Source organism: Chenopodium quinoa, unplaced genomic scaffold (assembly GCF_001683475.1).
Source record: "Chenopodium quinoa cultivar QQ74 unplaced genomic scaffold, ASM168347v1, whole genome shotgun sequence".
Lineage (NCBI taxonomy): Eukaryota > Viridiplantae > Streptophyta > Magnoliopsida > Caryophyllales > Amaranthaceae > Chenopodium > Chenopodium quinoa.
Genome location: NW_018742907.1, coordinates 120,537 through 135,089, shown reverse-complemented (window position 1 = coordinate 135,089; position 14,553 = coordinate 120,537). Strand labels below are relative to the sequence as shown.

Sequence of the window (14,553 nt, the reverse complement as noted above, 5' to 3'; positions counted from 1 at the left end):
AGTAGTAAAGGTATCAGGCGGCGGAGGCCGGCTGATCCTTTTGATTCGCCAATGTTTGTTGGCTATTAACTCAAGAGGTACCCCCTGCATTTATCCCAAGTAATACAGGAGGTCATCTGACTCAGATGCCAACTGCTACCACTGGTTTGGTTAGTGATAGAGTTATCCTTGTCTCAAAAACGGCTACGTGGTTGCCCTTGGGGACAGTCGTATAGGTGCCGTGTAATTAGTTTATAGAGCAATGTTCCACCCAAAAGGGAGCTGCTCTCTGCGACGAATTTCATCCGGAGGGATGCCGCCGGACGCCTGCTATGATGTTGGGACAGGTCGTATTAGTTTTGAAGATTGGATCAGTTGGCTTGGCGCCTGGTCTGATCATTCGGCCTGTGGCCTTGGTTAGTTCTTGGTGAACGTAGGTGCTAAGTAAAAGGAGGGTAGCCGCCTGTTTAGGCACAGGGTCGGCCAGGCCCTGATCATTTTTAGTTAAGTATAAGGGGGGTGGCTGTGTGTTTGGAACCAGTCGGCCCTCTTCTATGGAGAGTAGCCGACTATATGTCCAGACGGCGTGCCCCTACGGTGAGAGTAAAATATTCAATGGAGAGTAGCCGAATGTAAAGGTACAGGCGGCATGCCCCTCTGAAGATAGAGTAAAATACTCAATGGAGAGTTGCCGACTGTAAAGGTACAGCCGGCATGCCCCTCTGAAGATAAGAGCAAAATACTCAATGGAGAGTAGCCGACTGTAAAGGTACAGACGACATGCCCCTCTGAAGATAAAGTAAAATACTCAATGGAGAGTAGCCGACTGTAAAGGTACAGGCGGCATGCCCCTCTGAAGATAGATTAAAATACTCAATGGAGAGTAGCCGACTGTAAAGGTACAGACGGCATGCCCCTCTGAAGATAGAGTAAAATACTCAATGGAGAGTAGCCGACTGTAAAGGTACAGGCGGCATGCCCCTCTGAAGTAAGAATAAAAATTAAACATGGAGAGTAGCCGACTGTTTGTTAGTAGGCGTGCCCCTCTTAGTACAAAATTGAATATTAAGAATGCAAACTTTTATTAAGTAGCCCTTGACTATTTACATCATTCAAAAGAAATATTTCTTGAGATTATCTACATTCCAAGTTCGAGGCAACGGTTGTCCGTCTGGTGTTCCTAGACGGTAGGTACCGTCTCTGACCTCTTCACAGATTCGGTAGGATCCTTCCCAGTTGGGAGTTAGTTTGCCACTCTCATTAGCCCTACCAACTGCTTCCATTTTTCTAAGTACAAAGTCCCCCACTTTGAGTGGACGCCTGTGTACTTTTTTGTTGTATGATCTAGTCATTCTCAGGCGGTAAATTTCATGGCGCAAGACAGCATTGCCCCTCCTTTCAGGAAGTGAGTCTAATGCCAGGCGCATGGCTTCCCAATTTGCCTCTTCGTCATATAGCATTACTCGAAGAGTCGGCTCGTAGTGTTCTATTGGAAGAACAGCTTTCGCACCATAAGTTAGGAGGAATGGAGTTTCTCCAGTCGCCCCTTTTTCAGTCGTCCTAATGGCCCAGACCGTCTGAGATGATTTTATTAAAGGCTTCTACCTGGCCGTTTGCTTGTGGACGGCCGACAGATGCAAAGTAGTGTGCAATTCCTTGGTCACCCAGGACTCTCAGAGCAGCCGTCCCAACTTTGACTATTCGGTCAGGACGCGAGTTGTCTAAGATCAGGTCCGTATGCTCACCAGCCGGCTGAGGGCGGAATTCATCCGACCGCTCCTCTGCCAATGATTGCTATTTTCTCTTTTCTTGCGGCCCCTGCCTGGGATGCCTTTCTCTTCTTGCCGCCTGCTTCTTGAACAGGCGCACTCTCCTTGACATTGTCAAGGTCTATTTTTCCACCACTCGACCCAGTGGCCATAACAGTGGGCTTGACATCCGAGAGATAGCACTCTCGGGCCATCCTCTGATCTCCCCTTAGGGACCCGACTGTTCCATTATCCCTCTCAAACTTGAGCAACATAAGAGATGGGATTATAACAGCCTTGGAATTATTCAGGGTTGGTCGTCCCAGAATCATGTTGTAGGCCGAGAGTTCTTCTACTACCAGGAACCAGACTACCATGTGTCGTCCTTCTCCTTTTTCGCCCAGGCGGATGGGTAAATCCATTCGTCCCATTGGGTGGACGACTCCTCCTCCAAACCCTACTAAAGGGTGGGATGCCGGATGTATGCAATCAGTCTGATATTTTAGTTTCGACAGACATTTGCTACTGATGAGATCTGAGGAGCTTCCGGTATCTATGAGGATTCGGCCAACTCTCTGGTTGGCCACTTTACATTCAATAACGATAGGGTCGTCATGCGGCCCTCTTACACCTCCTAGATCTTCTTCAGTGATGACAATCTCAGGAAATGAATATTTGGAGGGCCGTTCTTGGTGAACGGAATTTACATCTAATCGTCTGATATTGTCTTTGTTGCCCCTAATAGTGGGACCGCCTCCTGAGAAGCCGCCTGCAATGGTGTAGACGACTGCATCATCTGTATCGGAGCTGTCGGCTTTTTGATTCTTTTTGGCCGACTGCTTTTTTGAGGAAGTGTTCCCCGTAGATTTCTTGACATAAGTGTCAAGATCACCTTGCTCAGCCAGGCGGTCCAGATACCGCATGAGACTGATGCATTCATTGGTGTGATGACCAACATCTTCATGATAATCACAGAATTTTTCTTGGTTCCGACTGTTTGCAAAACCCTTCATGGGGACCGGCTTCTCAATTGAGATCCGTCCCTTGATTTCCTTTAGGATAAACTGGCTATCCTTGTTAAACGCATACTTTGGGGAGTATGGTATGAATTCTTTTTTTTTTTTCTGGGCCGGCTGTTTAGAGGAATCAGCCGCCCAGACCTCTTTTCTCTTGTCGTCTTTGTTTGACGACTGCTTCTGTCGTCCTTCTCTTTTGTCTGACTGTTTTACCGTACCACAAAGATCAGTCGCCTGTATATAGGCTTCCGCTTCAATCAAGGCCTCTTGAAGAGTCGCCACCCTCTTTCGGACCAAATCAAATTTGAAGGTCGACCCGTCTTTGAGACCTCTGAAAAAGTTAGTATAGGCTACTTCATCCGGTAACCCTTGAATCTGTATTCTCATCAGGTTAAACCGCCTGATGTAAGAACGAAGCCCCTCCTTCTCGCCCTGCTGAATTGTTCCTAAATCAAGGGTCGTCTTCTTCGCAGGGATGTTCATGGCGAAGTTGGAGGTGAATAAGTAAGCAAGCGTCTTGAAGTTATTTACACAACCAGTCGGCAGGTTGCCGAACCATTGTTGTGCGATTCCTTTGAGAGTCGCTGGGAAACACTTGCACCAAGTGGGATCATCCAACCCTTGAAGGTACATCAGGTTGGTGAATGCCATCAGATGGTCTTCTGGGTTAGTAGTGTCGTCATAGGCGCCTACTAATACATTTTTCACTTTGGCCGGCTGAGCGGCTTCAGTAATTTCCTTGGAGAAGGCCGACGGCTGTTCACCAAGTCTAAGCAACCGTAGCTGCCAGTCCATAGGTTGGACATTTTTTGCTGCATGTCCACCAAACGGAGGTGGCTGTAAAAAATACTGTTGTTGCGGTACAAACGGTAAGTTTGGTACCGCCTGGTCGCTATGAAAGCCGGACTGACGGGAGGTGCCGCCTGACTGACTCTCATGATACGACTGAGTATGCCTTATTGAGGTATTTCGCAGACTGTCTTGGAAGTTTGAAGTAGAGGCCGACTCTGACAATCGGTCACTCTTCTTCTGCTCTAGCAGTAGCCGAGCGCCTGTGTATGTTTTCCTCGACCCGTCCGCCTGAATATGACGAACAGGTTTCCTATTTCCTGGAGTAGGAAAACGGTATTTTGTGAAATCAAGGGCAGGTGGCTCCCACTTCCTAGATTTAGGATGAGGGGTCGCCTCTCGCCCTTGAACTGGTTTCCTCTTCAGTGAAGTGGAGGGTTTCTTAGCCGGCTGCTCCTTGTCCAGAGCAGGCGGCTTCTTGTTGATCAACTCTTGAATTTCTCCCTTGAAGTCCCTCATGAAGGTCATGAGTTCGTTCCTTGTGATGGGAGCAGACCCATCAGTCGGCTGCTGCCGAACAGGCGGTGCGCCTGCTGGCTCACTTCCAGTTTGAAGATGTTCCCGTTCCCTCCTTTCGGTATGACGGGTACGTCGGGCCCTTAGGGTCCCGTCTGAAGCTGTGTGAGCTTCAACTTCAAATTCATTCTCAGTATCGTGGTCCGACTGAACTAGAGGGTCGTCTAGGGGACGCCTCTCTTCAGGAGTCGGTACAGACGTGGATGCCATCTCAGAAGTACTCTCCCCACAGACGGCGCCAAATGTTTCGGGGTTTTCTGATGTCCTGCGGGAGAGTTACAATTCCGAGACTGGAACCGGACGTCTGTACCTGCAAAACAACGGAGACTCCCGGTGGCGGGAGCTCCGCCTCCGACGGTCAAGTTAGTACTTGATTAAGGAGTAATTAATGCGGAAATTAAAGTGATTGGGTCTCTCTAGGTGAGAGTGTTTAATGTGTGTAATCTGCTTTTTAGCATGTTCTCTCCCTTAATGAGGATTAAGGGAGGTATTTATAACCTCGGAAAACGTGCCAATCTAGGTTTAGGTTAACCTTGGGCTGATTGGGCTTCCCTCGAAAGTTAGGCCTAGGTGACCGGTTATCCCAGGTGTCATGGGAAGGACACGCGTCGTGTCGTAATTGGTCCATGGTGGACGGATCATTGCTTGACACGTGGCAGGCTCCTATTGGCCCATGTGACGGACACATGGCGGAACTTGATTGGTCCACTTGTCAGATGGTGACTGGTGGGGAAAAATCCCCTAATCAATAACTAACATATTTAGGAGCAATAAAAAATCATCACCAAGCAAATTGTGAATTAATATTCTGCTACAATACAAACTTTTGCAGCACGCTACTATTTAAAATAGAGAATTAACTTATATGTTTCAGATGCATCATCTTCATAAAGAAAAGTCTTATAATTCAGTAAAAGATGAATTAGAATCTTCAAAAAACATAGTCACAAGTCAACACTTCACTTGAATGGTTCAGAAAGTTCAAAAATATTCAAAGCATGAAATTAGTTGCTCGTCTGTCGTACCATTTGATACTTAGCAAGGAACTTTTCCACTGCATGGAAGAAAATAAGAGGAATAAATTTAAGAACATATGAAAAATATAATCCTGTGTAATAATAAATTAAGCAAATAGTATGCATACAAATACCTCATGGTAAATTCTGAAAAACTTCTTTGTATACTACATTGTTTGTTGTATTAGAAAGTTCATTGTCCTTGTCACATATTAAAATTTTCAATCCTTTCTTGCTTGTCTATTGCAACATAGAGTTGTCCATGACTAAAGACTGGTCTTGGGAGATATAAACCAACATGTGAAAGTGATTGCCCTTGACTTTTATTTATCGTCATAGCAAAACAAATAACCAACGGAAACTGTCTTCTTTGAAGCTTGATTGGCAAATTGGTGGTATCTGATGGGCTTAATGTCATTCGAGGAATGAACACTTTATGCCCTATATTACTACCTGAAATGATTTTAGCTTCAACAACATGGTTTCCTAGCTGAGTGATCACCAATCTAGTACCATTGCATAGGCTAGAAGACTGATCTATATTTCTAAGAAGCATGATAGGAACACCAACTTTCAACTTGATTATATGATTCGGCACCCCAGAGCATCTAATGGTATTTAGGAACTCAGGTGGATAGATGTCTTCAATACCCATGCTTGCATCCGCCTGACATACACTATCAGAATTTAGATATACCTTTTCTTCACCTGGTAATAAAGATAGCAAGTAATCATTGATAATATCTACATTATCATGAGTTGGGGCTAAAATTGCTCTTTCTTGAAGATATTTTGGATCCCATAAATTCTGTAAAATTGCCGGATAAGTACTTTCTACAATAGCTTCAACTGGATTACATGCTTCTCTTATTAGATTCTCATCAGGGATTATTATAGTTCCTTCACCATCATGCGGCTCTCCTAACTTACCATCTCCAACTTTTAATATCCACTCTGAGAATTCCTTTATATCCCGAATCTCAAATCTGAACTTCCCACTTGAAGCCTCATGTTCCTTGTAAGTTTCAAGACCTTACAATGATCCCACAAATAAGATGAGTTGATTGTGGAAAAAACAATGTCTTGTCTACTTCCATTTGTGATAACCGGAAGAATTTGTCGAAAATCTCCTCCAAACACGATTACTTTGCCCCCAAAAGGTTTCTCCGTGGGCCTTAGAACATCCCTTAAGCTTCTATCTAAAGCTTCAAAGCAAAATTTGTTGACCATAGGAGCTTCATCCCAAATGATAAGTTTTGTTTTCATTAAAAGCTCTGCCAAATCACTTCCTGGTTTAATATTACAAGTTGACTCTTCAGTCACATTTAAAGGTATCTTAAACCTAGAATGGGTTGTTCTTCCTTTGGGAAGGAGTAGTGATGCAATTCCACTCGAAGCAACGGGAAGCACAATTTCTCCTTTAGACCGCAGAGCTGCACATAGAGTTCTCCAAATAAAAGTTTTTCCAGTCCCACTAATCCATATATGAAAAAAACACCCCCTTGACCTCTTGAAACGGCATTCATAATCTTCATGTATATCTTTCTTTGCTCATCGGTAAGACTTGAAAAAAGTTTCTCGTGCTCTATATGCAAGGTTGGTCTATCATATTGAAGTTCATCTTGAATTAGCTTGTTTCTTCCTTCTGACATAAGCATGTCATCTGGAAATGGTAACATGGGATCCTTTCGAAGCGTACCACCATTACCTTGTAAATTTTTTTCATTTTCACTAAGAGTGTAGCCCTTCAATTGATCTTCATTTAGCTGTAAATCTGTACATTTTATTGTAATATGTAAATTATGCATCCAATAAATGAATATAGATTAACCAACTGTAGATAGAGTATTTGGTGAATTTTTATGCATTTTAAGTACTTTAACTGGGTTAGCAGAGGTATGTTATCCAGAATGTGCCTATAGCAGTATAGCAAGGTTGTTTTTATTACACGGTCAAAAAATTTCATGCTTAATTTTTGCGTAATTGCAGATTGTACGTGACTGGGAGATCAGCAAGTCCTGGATCCCAAAAGAAAAAATTGACGAGGTTAACATTTGAATCCGGGAGCCTTTGGCATGTTCTAGTTGGATTGATTTGCAGCATTTTCTTGCAGTTAACTTCTGTTGATCATCACTGGGTTTTCAGGTTTTGAATGAAGCTGATAAGTTTAGGGCATGGTTAGATCAGAAGCAGGCTGAACAGGAGAAGTAAGTAGTATTTCTGCAAGTTGCTATTATACAAACTTAGTTATTTTTTTTTTATGGATAGCATTTTTCATGCAATCTCTTTTGGGACAATAAGTAACCCTTACATTTATGCTTTAGAATCTATTACTATCCCTCTTACTAAAAAGTATAAGAAGTAACATTTTACTCTATATATCTCATTCTCTATTTCAAGGATTAATTTGTGAAGTGTGTGATATCTTGAAGGTTGACAGAATTTCTGAAAACTGTCAGAGTTTCTTATCTGATCATATTAAAATTTGCCAAAACTGAATTAGGAGGTTTGATCCAATCTATAGTGTCTTTTTTGCTTGTTTACTTCAAACACATCTTTATTTTGGGAAAGAAAGATTTATGTAGGTTGTGTTATTTTATCTTGCTATGCTGCAAAGATAAGTGAATTTGAAGATTCTGTCCAATGTGCAATGTCTTTATTGTTTGTTCCCGTGAAACTCTTGCTTTCTTCTTTTAAAAAAGGCAGGAAGACCTTTGTGGACTGTCTTATTTGGTCAATAGCTTGTGATCTGAGTTTAAGCTGAATTTAGAGTTTATTAGATTTAATCAATGCCTTGGGTGCTTGTCCAGTCAACTTCTATATTGCAGGATCTAATGTCTGCTTAGTCACATTTATGTATGTTTCTTGCTAATTGAAATCTAGATTGCACATAGAAAATTGAAGATGGTTTTTCTTACTAATTAATATGTAACTTATTCTAAGAAATGAGCACATTGCTTAGAGAAAACGATGTTTACCATAAATATGTAGAATGCGCCTTTGTCTGTGAATAATATCATCAGATAGTAAATGCCATGTCGCTTCCCAAACATACTCCGGTCTTGATAGACTGTCAGACAACAGTAGCATAGAAAAAAGGCTGCTTAAGTAGTGTGCAGGTCCCCAGAAGCTTGCTTCTTTAATCCCATCAATGTATTCTTTGTCGTCATCTAATAGTCCTAATGCATAGCAAGCATCTTTAAATGAAGGGTACATAACACCATCGATCGTTCTTATATCCTCATAACATGTTGGGCCTTTGACATGATTTAGTAACACTCTTAAGTGTTATCTTTCTCCACAACCTGGGGGAACATGGTAGATTCTCCCAATAGAAAACCTTCCTTTAATTTTTCGTTTTCTCCATAGTTTTTATTCTCTGATCCACACGAACCTTTTTGGGAATTCAGCATAAGTGAGTTGTCTAGCTTCCTCGTCAGTCTTGTTACACTCCATCCATGCTAAGAACATTGAATTCTCAATTGAAGGCTTATTTATGACTGAATCTATAGGATCATCGTCTTCAAACACAACATTTTGCTCATCTTGAAGATGAAAACTCAATCTTTCAACAGGAGGAAATCTATAATGCATGTCAAATCCAAAAATTCTCCAAGTTGCTTCACAAGGTGAAATATACCTGCAGTTTGTTAAAAAATATGTATAAATACTTTTTTTTTATTTTTTTTTGAAAACATGTGTATAAATACTTTATTAACCAACGTACATCCAAAAAAAAAAAAATTAACTATATAATTTTAAGAAACTTAAAAAGTATAATCAGGGAAACTAACCTGCGATCATAATAGGATTTTATTTCATCAACATTATCACCATTTTCTCCAGAAAGTGCAGCCGTAACACGATCATTTCCTTTATTTATGTATTTAAATAAGTACTTGATCGACCTGTGTTGGTTGCACCATTCAATATTGATATGAGCACGATATTTTAGCAAGAGTGTTGGGTTGTAGGGAACAACAAATCTGTTATCCAGTTTGACTCCGTTCTTTTCAATAAATTTGCCGTCGTCCCTTCTTTTGTACGTTGGATACCCTTCTTCATCAAATCTTGTGCTTTCAGTGAAATTCTTAGGGAAATGTTTCGAGCAATTCCCCTTTTTCATGCATGGAGAATTTTTGTTCATCGCACCACAAGGACCATGCATCATACTATCCCCAAGAATTTCATATAATTCAGGGCTCTCTATTGGATCCGGAATTTCGACAGATATAATTCTATCAATATCCTCTGCGGTTGAAATCTTATCATCGGGATGCAAAAATAGAAGGATATGAGCATGAGGCAATCCACGCTTTTGAAACTCTATTGTGTAAACCACTGAAAGAAATAAACTTATTTCATTTAGCTGATAATCAAATATGTTTATGATACAATATCAATATTCGAAAATCTAATACCATATAAATGACATAATAGAATAGCATTATAAAATTACAAACATTAACTCTCCCAAACATTTTTTTATCTTTGAGATCATGTATTAGTCGATCTAGTTTCATCTTGAAAACTCGGCATAGGATGTCAGATCTATCCTCTGATTTGAGTCCCCTCTTTTGGACAAATCTATTGATTTCTGGCCATTTCGGATTACAAGTGAATGTGATAAATAAATCTGGGTATCCATAACACTTACATAAGGCCATGGCATCTTGATAATTTTGCATCATATACCTGAGTCCTGCTGTAAATGATGAAGGTAAAACTACCCGTTTTCCAATTGAGGATGGATCTGTATCTCCTCTCATTACGGAATCAGCAAGGTTCTTGTATAATTCTGATCTTAATTGCTTCTGATGTGTTCGAATGTAATTTAGTCGTTCTGCCTCTATCATTGTATACGCATCAACTAAAACTTGTTGAAATAACTTTCTTGACATCAACAATGTTGCAGCTTCATGTAACCTGTCTTGAATCCTAAATGCAAAATACTCTGTAATACTTAATCGTTTGTCGTTTCCTCATAGAATTTCCATCGGTGTCCCTCAACGGAATATCAACTCTATATCCATCCTCACCATATGGAAATAACAACGGGTATTGCATAGCAAGGTAAGAAGGATGAAGCTCATTAATTCGTTGTAGCATTCCTGATTGTCTTTCAACAATAATATCCCTATCTGCAGAACATCCAATATCTCCCACAATGAGAGTTGTCATTTCAGATTCACTTGGGAGGTTGTATGTCCTCCCATCAAGTCTTCCGTTTGCCGATAAGTTTTAGTTTGACATTTTGAGAATCGTTAGAATTAAATCGATCTCTTGCCATTCTAAAAGCTTTAGGAATAGGGTTGTGTAGATCAAGCATTGTTTTGAGACCATCAATAATTGCATCTTCGAATTCATCAGAATTTCTTGAGTGGCCATAAAAAAAATGTTAGTCTTTAATAAGTGATGAAATCAGTTGATTAAATTTAATAGTTTATGAAAAAAAAATGAAAGAAACTTATAACAATATCTCATGGCACGCTTTCTATATGCAACCTCATTTTCTGTGTCATATATGTAAAGCTGGGCAAATTTTGGAGACGATCCAGAATTTGGTAACAAACTTCCTATTCTATTGTAGTTTTGACCTTGTAATCTGAAAACATAAGGTCCTCGACCTTGGTTAATTGTTGTGTCAATCTTTCCTCCCATTGACGTAAATGCGTGCAACATGTTGTAACCTCTTATATTCTCTTGAAAATGCTTACTTTTAGCATCATTATTCTTCAAAAATCTATTAAGTGGCGGTGGTGGTTCCTTTAGCAAAGGTAGTTGCACTTTCCCTTGCATACAACATAAAGAAAACTTTGGATTTTTTGAATTCCGCTTCTTCTCTAGTCTTTCCTCATACCACAACATCGCACCACAAAATCTACAAGTATATATTGGATCTCCTATATTTTATGATACAACCACGTTAGTTGATTATTAATACATGTTAGGAAAATAAACTGTAAGGAGAAGCACTACCTTTGAATGAGTTAGCTGAGATATCATTTTCACCTAAGCACAAAAATTCATAAATATCAAAATATGAGGTTGTTGAATTACTTAAAACTTTATTCAATGATAATGATAATCATTGTTATATCATACTTTGGCTATCTGCAGTGTCGTCATTGATATTGGGATTTTCTTCTAAGGGAATAACAGAGCTACTCTGACTTATATAGGAGGTTGTTGCATTACTTAAAACGTTATTCAATTATAATAATAATTATTACATTTTGTTATATAATACCTTGGTTAACTGCAGTGTCATCATTAATAGTAGAATTTTCCTCCAAGGGCAAAGCAGAGCTACCCTCACCTGTATTTGAATAGAATATACTTCGTACATTTTAATCAATACCAATAACAATACAAAGATTAGTAGTACCTCCTGATATTGTTACCAAGTTTGGAACGTTGTTGTCTCTTGACATTATGATTCTTCCAATTAGAATTACTTTTTTTCCGGGCATCAAAGTGGTACTTTTTCTTCTAAGTTGAGCCGCATCACATAGAGTGGAAGTATGGATTCTCCGAAATTGGTTGGGAACAAAGTGCACTTGATTTAAAAAATTCATCCAAATTTAATACGGCAAACAGAGTACATTAAAATACTAAGAACCAAAAAGTTATTTGAATGGTGTCTTTTTTTTTTTTTTTTTTTTCACAAAAATCGTATCTATGACAATGATGAAAATTACAAAATGACTTCAACTTATGAGATCTTACTGCATAATGAAATTACCTATTGTAATGTACCACTGTAACGTATTACGTATTAACAACTGACAATATATTGATTCTATCTTATGTAAAATTCCTGGATAGATTGTAATGAGTTTCACCATTTTCAAGATCAATTAATTATAAATCAAGTAATTGTGTGAATGCTACTTCTAATTAAAAAATTCTAATGTATATGCAGGTATATTATGATGTAGTTGTGCTTTATTATTTTCTTGTTTTGTATAGCTGTGCTTTATTCTATCTATCTAATCCCTTAACCCACAAAAATCAATAAAAAAAAAAAAAAAGAGTTTAAAGGATAGCAGAAGTAAAATGTGGTAGTTTATACATGCTAGCTATTGTAAAGTAGCTAAATATAATGTAGGAGTGACCTGATCATTTGAAATGTCAACTAATATAATGTAGAGTTTATGTGACGTACTTTATATTGATATGAAGTTGTTTGCGTATGACATCAAAAACAAAACTAAAACATTAAAATTGTATGCAATCAGTATAGTTCTACAGCATGCAACTTGTGAATTTCAATACCTTTGGAGCAAAATCAATTAAAAAAAAAAATCTTGTAAAAGGTTTTTTTTCAATATGATATACTTAACTTACCATGTATCAAAGTAGTATTACTAATAAAATATTTTACGCTTATCATTATAGAATGAAATAAAATTGTCATATAAGGAAATGCTAAACTATTTTAATCATATATACTACGCCTAAATATATTCTTATTTCCTTCTCAAGTGTATAATCTTTTCCATAACTACTTTTTTGCTACTGGTACTTTCTCATAACTATCTTAGTCGACCAAAAAATTATGTAAGATCGTTTTTCTACCCTATGAATATATTGAATTTTATTATACGAAGTAAATAGTTAGGAAATAAATAGTTTGGTTGTCTGTATATCTTTTCATACATACCTAAGTTGGTCTTGTAATCAACTAATCATATATTTTAGATATATTGGAATCAAGAAAATCATATTGACAATATGTATAATATGCGTATGCCTAAATATATATATCCTTATTTCCTTGCCAAGTGTATATTCCATTATCTACATTCTATGTCATAAGCTACAAGATGCACTAAAATGAACCTACTCTATATGATGATCGATTATTGTACTCTGTATAAAGGATCATTTGAATTTTTTTGCTATTTTTCTGAGTGTCCTTTGTTTTATATAGTTATAGATAGATTTCACCACCTCAAAAAAAAAAAAAAAAAAAAAAAAAAAAAAAAAAAAAAATCATTTCATTTAGTAAAATGCTTTTTGAAATTTTTGTACAAACATTTTTCTTTTTTCTATCTCTTTTTGTTTTTATTTACTGTATTTATCTTCTCTCTAATTCATTCAAGCATTATGATCCTCTTTTTCTCTCACATCAATTGAAAAATGATGCTAAGTAAATAATACTCTCAATATCCTTTTCTTTTTATTCACTTAGTCAATAAAACCACGATACTATAAATCTATCTACAATAATACTGGGTTTCGAACAGAAATGTAAAGCTTTTTGTAAGATAAGAGGGACTGTTCTTCAAAAAAAAAAAAAAAAAGATAGAGGGACTGAGCCACTGAGGGAGTATATGGTTAAAAGCCCATTATTTTTGTTTTTCATATTTTGACTTTTTTGTCTTATAAAAAACATCCAAAAAAAAAAAAAAAAAAAAAAGGATTATAAAAACACGAAGAAGTAATTCTTATGGAGTATAATATAAGAAGGTGGTCAAATAATAATGATACTCGAACATGTACTTGTTTTAATCGATATATTGACGTATAGTGTAATGAAAATCTAAGAGTTATATGAAATTAGAAAACGTTCATTATGCGGATAATAATCTGAGATCGATGGAGGAACTGAAAGTAGTGATACCAATTACCAACAATGTCATAGAAAAATTTATTCTATTCTTCTTGCCAACCAAACAAAATTAGTTTGAAGGAGTTTCGATTCATTTCTCTCCATTCTTTTTCATTATTCCATCCCCTTTCTCTATTTGAAAGTAACAATATTGTCGAATGGATAAGTGTTACACCTAGAACCTCATGATGTAGATGCAAAGTAGTTGGTTAATCGAACACTCATACTATTAGTATAGATATGACAAGTACATAGTACGTGTATATATATACAGTATACTCGTCAACATAACTACCTTATCCTTACGTCCAATTATAAATAAATAAATTACCTCTTGTGAGGAGGGCTTTTTAATTATTTTTTTATCTTACCATTAAAAAAAAAATACATATATATATATAAAATAAGTAAATAAATAAAAAATAAAAGTATCTGTAAAATTTTTGGATTAATTGAAGGATAATGTCATCATTCTGAGAAGTTTTAGATTATGCGTAACAATTAAATGTTCAGATATATTAATTCCCTTGAAAAATAAAACTAATAAAGCCGTGTTTGATCCTTTATATTGTCTAATACGTATCAATATACAAGTGTCTCCTTATGTTAAATGTTCAAATGTCAAATTCACGATACATCAACTTCTCAATAAGGCTTAATTGGTATCACCTCAAATTGTTGATGGAATTTCCTAACACTTTCCACAAAACATAATTAAACGACAAGTTATATCTTCATATCAATTGGCTTGCGTTTTCAAATAGCCTCCTTAAATTTAGTTTGAATAATTTGCGAAAGATATTAACCGATTT

General features: G+C 37.4%; 1 pseudogene; it reads right to left on the bottom strand.

Moving 5' to 3' along the window:
- Window positions 1-4,824: 4,824 nt before the first annotated feature.
- On the bottom strand, window positions 4,825-11,558 carry LOC110727434 (annotated as a pseudogene).
- Window positions 11,559-14,553: the final 2,995 nt, after the last annotated feature.